Here is a 5,763-nt window from a genome sequence, read left to right as displayed (position 1 = left end):
TTTTTTTTTAATGGAATTTGATTAATGGTCTGTCAGGAATGAGTGGGATAGGCGATACAGTTTTGCTATATTTTCTTCAATATAAAACATCTTAATAATAGAAAATAATAAAATGTAAGAGCCATCACAGCTGAAGCTCATAAGCCAAGTAATGGCCAGACTTGAGCCTGTTTTCTATGTCTGTACATGACGTTTCACAGATTTTCTTATTATTTTTTCAGTACTCATTGGTTTTTACACAACAAAACATTTTGCTTAATAATCCCAGAAATAAGGTATCATTCTACATGGAATCACAGGAGGATCAGATATTTTTCATCTTCATCTCAGAGCTCTCACTTAAGTCATTTATTTCTCCCTGAGGAAGAACCATGAACCAGTCTGACGTGTAAAGAGCATAAATTCCATAATACAAAATCTGTAGACATTCATTTAATTGTTCAGTTATTTCCTTGCTGAGTAAGTTGCTTAGCATGTGGTCACCTTAATAGCAGAGTTTTGAGGGGGAGTGGAGTCAACACACTCCTCGCATCCGTCATGAACCTTCAAGGTACCAAAAGCCCCTGATGTGGTCAATATATGGACAGCTACGGATACCCACACCTGGCTGAGCCTGGCCCTTGTGCTAATGCATGCCAGAATTACACGTGGTTAAATATAACACAAAATAAGGATCAGACTCATTATTTTTGCTAAACCAGACAAATTTTTCAATTCATATTTATCCACAGAAACTTAACGCAGAGAGGACAGTAGTAATTTGTCACCAGTAAGGAAAAAAAATACTAAACTTTGCATAGGCACAAGAAAGATGCCTGCTTTGGCATCAGTATTTATTAAATATAGGAGTATCTGTATATCTGTAGCATAACGTGCCTCATAATTCCTAATAGATGAAGATTAGGAAAATTAAACGGCTGGTAGCAGCATGTTTACTCAGGTATAAAGCATGAAACACTTTGACTGTGAGGAGTCAACTGCAGGCAGAAACACTGGGTTTCGCAGCGGTGTGCAGCAGGGATGGCAGAGATGGGGCAGCTGCAGGGAACTCCTCTGACCCAGGCTGGAGCCATTGGTGATGCCCTGAACCACACGAGCAAAGCTGGAGAAAAGTCTTAGGTCACATTTGGTCAAAGGTATTGTTCTTCAAGTAGGAAAGCCCAGGGCACTGGCTGGCCTGGCTGCTCAACTCCATTGCTCTCCAAGGGGACAATTTCCTCTCCAACCGCTGGAAAATACCACTTTTGCCGTTTGTATCCTATTTTGTCTCTGAACCAAAGAAGGGGGAAAAATAATACCCCAGCGGGTCACAGAGTTCAGTGAAAATCCTACAAGCTTTTCCTGAACAAATAACAGACAGTGACCTCTGGCCCCATCTTTGCATAAGAATTAACATCAGCATTCAGGAGTCACTGCTGTGACTGGTGACTACGCAAATGCCAGATTCTTATTTAAAACTCAGATTATTTTTTTTTTCTGAAAATTTTTATTATATTTTTTTTTTAAGAACCCAGTAGAAAAGGAGGGCCTTGCAGCTCATCTGCATTACAGATCAGGCCTCTTGGAGAAAATCAAGCATCCATAATTCATTACATGCTTCCTGCAGGGCCTGGAGACGGCCGAGGCCCTAGCAACAGAGACATAGCAACAGCGGCCGGCCCCAGCCAATCGGCGGGCCGCTTTCTGACGCCGCTCAGCCAATCCAAGGGGGTGGCAGAGACGGAGGCGCAGTCGCCCATCGGGCAGCACCGCCCAGGCGCGAGGCTGCGCGGGGCGGTGCCGTTAGCGGTTCGACCTGCTGGGAAGCTGATGGGGGAGGGGGGGGTTCGTTTGTTCTGTGGAAATGAGGTGCTTTTGGGAAGTCTGTCCAACCAAACCTAAACAGTATGGATGGAATGTGTGCGAAGTAAAAGGTGGGGTGGGTTTTGATCCGTGGGAGGTGGAGTAATGATTGTTTTTTTTTAATTGTAGGCAAGAGAATATATTCTGAAGCGTTTCTATCTTGAGGATGAGTTCTGTAAGGGAAAAGGCTGGGTACGTGCCTAGCACAAAACCTGTGCACATCTCTTAATAAAGATTTTTAACTGCAAACGCCTAATTCAGAAAACAAGGTTTCATGTCCTATTGCTCTCTTCAAAGCAGAAATAACCTGCTCCAACTCACGCTCCACAACTGCGAGATCTGCTTCTGAAAGGATCGCCTTGAAAAACTGATATTTTTTTCCCTAAGTTGCTCCCTACAACAATAATTACCGCTCAGCGACGTTGCCCTTCCACACAAATAGCTTGTGTTGCCTCCTGTGCCACAGCCATTGTTCTGCAGTGACACAGAACAAAGCGAAAATGAAGGAAGTGGGGACGCGGAGTTGGAGAAAACAAAAAGCCGGTGTGGTGGAAGCTGCAATGGAAGTGCAGAAAGCATCGAGCCTTCCCACACGCAGTTCATTTGTGGAGTTTTGTTAAGTGCTGGAAAGTCATAGTGCTGTTACGTGCACAAAAATGTGTAATTTCCTTTAGTGAGTGGGAGGGAAGGTGCTGAGTTTTGTTTGAATTAAGTAAGTGTACAGTAAATAGGAAAGCTTCTTGATCCCTAAAGGCACAGAATTGCGGCTTATTGCAGCCATCGTGTTCTCTAAAATAATTCATTTTTTCTCAGAATGGCATAAGGAAATACTTTTCTTTAAATATTTGTATTTAACTGAAATTTTAAAATACCCCGTGTCCATTTATATGCAGGTACAGAGGTTTATAAATCCTGTTATAAAACTGTATCTGTTTTTGTTTATCTTTGGGGAAAATGAAAAGCAGTCATTTATCCAAACCTGAACATTGCACTTGAAGCCACGATGCTGCAGGTTATCTCAGCGAGCGTTTTCACCCTCAACCCAAAAGCCAATCCCAAATTCCACTCTAATGCATATGTTGCTCAGATAGTGAAAGCTGAGATTAGAAGATTTGCTATTGATGCTTCAAAGTACATTTTGGGACCCAGTGCCCTGTATTGAACTTTAACAGACGATGCATAAATTGACTAAAGCCATGAAAGCTCCCTGAGGGAGACTGAAAAATACATTCCAATCTATCCTCGTATATTTTATAAAATGTTGCAAACAACCTGGTTTGTCAAGGCCGTTCCTTCTGAGATTCTAGAGATGAAAAAATACCATATCCCTAACTTTTTGGATGTCAAATGGCTGAGAACTCTACTTTATGATTCATTTCTTTCAGCGAATTAGTAGGACCAATTACTATGTTTTCTGTTTAAAAGTGTCTGGTTTTCCCTTGTTTGAAGAGAAGCCATGTAAAATTTTCTGTAGCAGTATTTTGCAGCATTTAAACCTGAAATAAAAATGTTTATTTTACCTTAAGGAAACAACAACAATTAGTCACTATGAGTCTGAAAACATAATTACTGGTTGTAAATTAAAATTCATATTTTTTTTCCTTGGCGAGGAGGATCAATTTAGCAACTTCATATTTTACTTGCAATTAGACACAAATGAAAACTCGAACATCAGGCCTATGACTGTTCATTAAAATCATTTAATGAACCCTGTGGTCTGCATAGTTAAAAATAAGAAATTGCCTTCCAGGATGGTTAAGTTGTCCCATACCTTTATCCTTAACTTTGACAGATTCAATGTAGGGCTGGAGGCACGCTCAGTTTGAAAGGCACAGTGTTCTCTAATGAGCTGTTACAATCACACAACTTAAGCTAATGAATTTCTTATCCTCTTATGTGGATAAAAGTTTCTGGTAGAAGTCAAAAGATCGCAGCTTTTTAAGTGGATTTGTGCTTTGCATTTGGGGAGGGAGGGAAGGAAAGGGTACTGCAAAGACTGAAATTCATTGTGATTCTTAACAAGGAGCACCGTGTGGCAATAACTTCCTCAATGAAACCATTACCATTAAAGAATCCTTGCATGCTCAGTTTGAAGTGTAGAACACTCCAAGGCAGAGCAATAGATCCATGAGCGCACGTGGGAAAAGGAGGTTACGCTCGAAAGAGTCCATCGAGTGTGTCTCTCCTGAGAGAGAGGATACTCTTCCCACTGACATCTGTGAATGATGCCAAGTGTGGATAGGAAAGCTCACTGCTGTGCAGAGGACCCGCACCCCACTTACACGCAACAAAGTAAGTAGAATAATCTAAAATGTCACTTCTACTTACAAAGGCTGAATCCTCATCTAATGCAGTGATGAATGGCATCTCTCCTCAACTCCACAGTGCTGAGGTGCTGTGGAAATAATGCTGCACGCTTTCACAGAGATCCCAAAGCATTTTGCAGCCATTCGCTGCCCAAGCTTCAGGTCATCACAGAGATACGTTTCACCTGAGGAATAAAAACTGTTTTGTTTCACACTTTAGTGCTGCTGCCTCTGTGGAGATGATGCATTATCTCAGGAGCTGGATGGGAAAGCCCTGAATAATTTCAGTACACTGACAAGGGCAAAGTTTAGTCAGTATTGGGGTCAGCAAGCCTTAAAAGAAGTCATTCTGGCTGCAGAAGTAGGAAGGAAGAGAAAAGAAAGAAGTCTGGACTACAATTTGTTCTCCTGTAAATGGTCTTGGACTTTGTCAAGGGAAGCTGTGAATCTTGCTAAGCTATTCAGTGCAGGCTCTGGGTACAAATTAATTTACACTGACAAATTAATTCCTCTGCTCAACCAGTCTTGTGAGCACATGCAAAGTCTGTGCATTTTTTTGTGAGCAGCTTGCCATTCCTGTCATTTAAAATAGTGAAGGCTGAATGCCTTTACAATGTAGAAGTGAGTTTTCTACTGTGTTTTTAGGGCTAAACTCTTGTTCCAGTGTAAGCAGAAATACATTGCTTATTTCCCATAGCTCTGCCTTAGAGGTGGCAAAGACTAGCTCCTGGACTTGAGTGCGAACTCCAGACCCATGTCTCTGAATAAAGTTGGCCCTAGGATGTGAAAGAATCAGATGATCTGCAAAAACAAAGCTCTTGACAAGAGATCTTAATTCCAGATTAGCTCCTTAAAGACCTTCCCAGAGACTGATGTAAAGACGGGAACCTGGTCATGGCATGAACCAAAGCACGTGAAATTCACCCCTAACACTTGCACTGATTTCAGAATATTTGATTCAGGCTGTAATGGGCTTTCTTGCAGTAGTTCAAACCGCAAACAACATAGAACTTGAATTTGCTGTTGTATTTCATTGTTCCTTGCTTTCTCGCAGTGATTCACAGGAGTTTAGTTTTTCCCAGACTTAGAATTAGTGTGTACGTAGAGGTCAGTAGAAATCTTGCTATGAATTTGCAGCAGTGCCACCACAGCCTCCAAGTGGCTCCAAACCTACACTGCAGCACTTCTCTTTTATTTGGACTTTAAAGCTTTGCTTGACCAATGCTACCATGCCTCAGCAGCCTCCCTGAAAATTCTTCAGAAAGGAAAACTAGGAACAGCCCTTTTGTTATTGTCTCTTTCCAAAAGGGGCCCAGGTAGTGACTTGTGAGCTCCCTCTATACAAAGAGAAGAGAGGGAAAAAAGAAATAATCTCCCTACCCCCTATGTGCTAGAGAAAGCAGGCACGCCAGAGAGGGTGTGCGTACGCTGTGAGAGCAAGGCTGGGGCAGGGGCTGACCTCTGGCTGCCTATCTGCCACAAAAGAGACCGTGGCATTGACACAGCCTGGCTGTTCTCCTTCGGAGGGGATGGATTGAGAGGAAGTGACCCTTACTGCCCCGCTTCTGCGGGGGACCTTGTGAATAACTGTTGCTCTTCTCTTCCTTCCTTCCTC

At 42.3% G+C, this 5,763-nt stretch overlaps 1 long non-coding RNA gene across 2 annotated transcripts; it reads left to right on the top strand.

The window, feature by feature from the left end:
- Positions 1,500-2,871, top strand: LOC110394432. 2 transcript variants are annotated; one of them, XR_002435619.1, is made up of 3 exons: positions 1,500-1,884; positions 1,972-2,034; positions 2,140-2,871. It is a non-coding gene; the product is annotated as an uncharacterized LOC110394432 (long non-coding RNA). The 2 variants fall into 2 exon arrangements; XR_002435620.1 differs by having other exon boundaries at positions 1,501-1,884; positions 2,143-2,871.

Source organism: Numida meleagris, chromosome 2 (assembly GCF_002078875.1).
Source record: "Numida meleagris isolate 19003 breed g44 Domestic line chromosome 2, NumMel1.0, whole genome shotgun sequence".
Lineage (NCBI taxonomy): Eukaryota > Metazoa > Chordata > Aves > Galliformes > Numididae > Numida > Numida meleagris.
The sequence above is the reverse complement of the archived record's forward strand: the minus strand, read 5'-3'. Positions and strand labels throughout refer to the sequence as shown.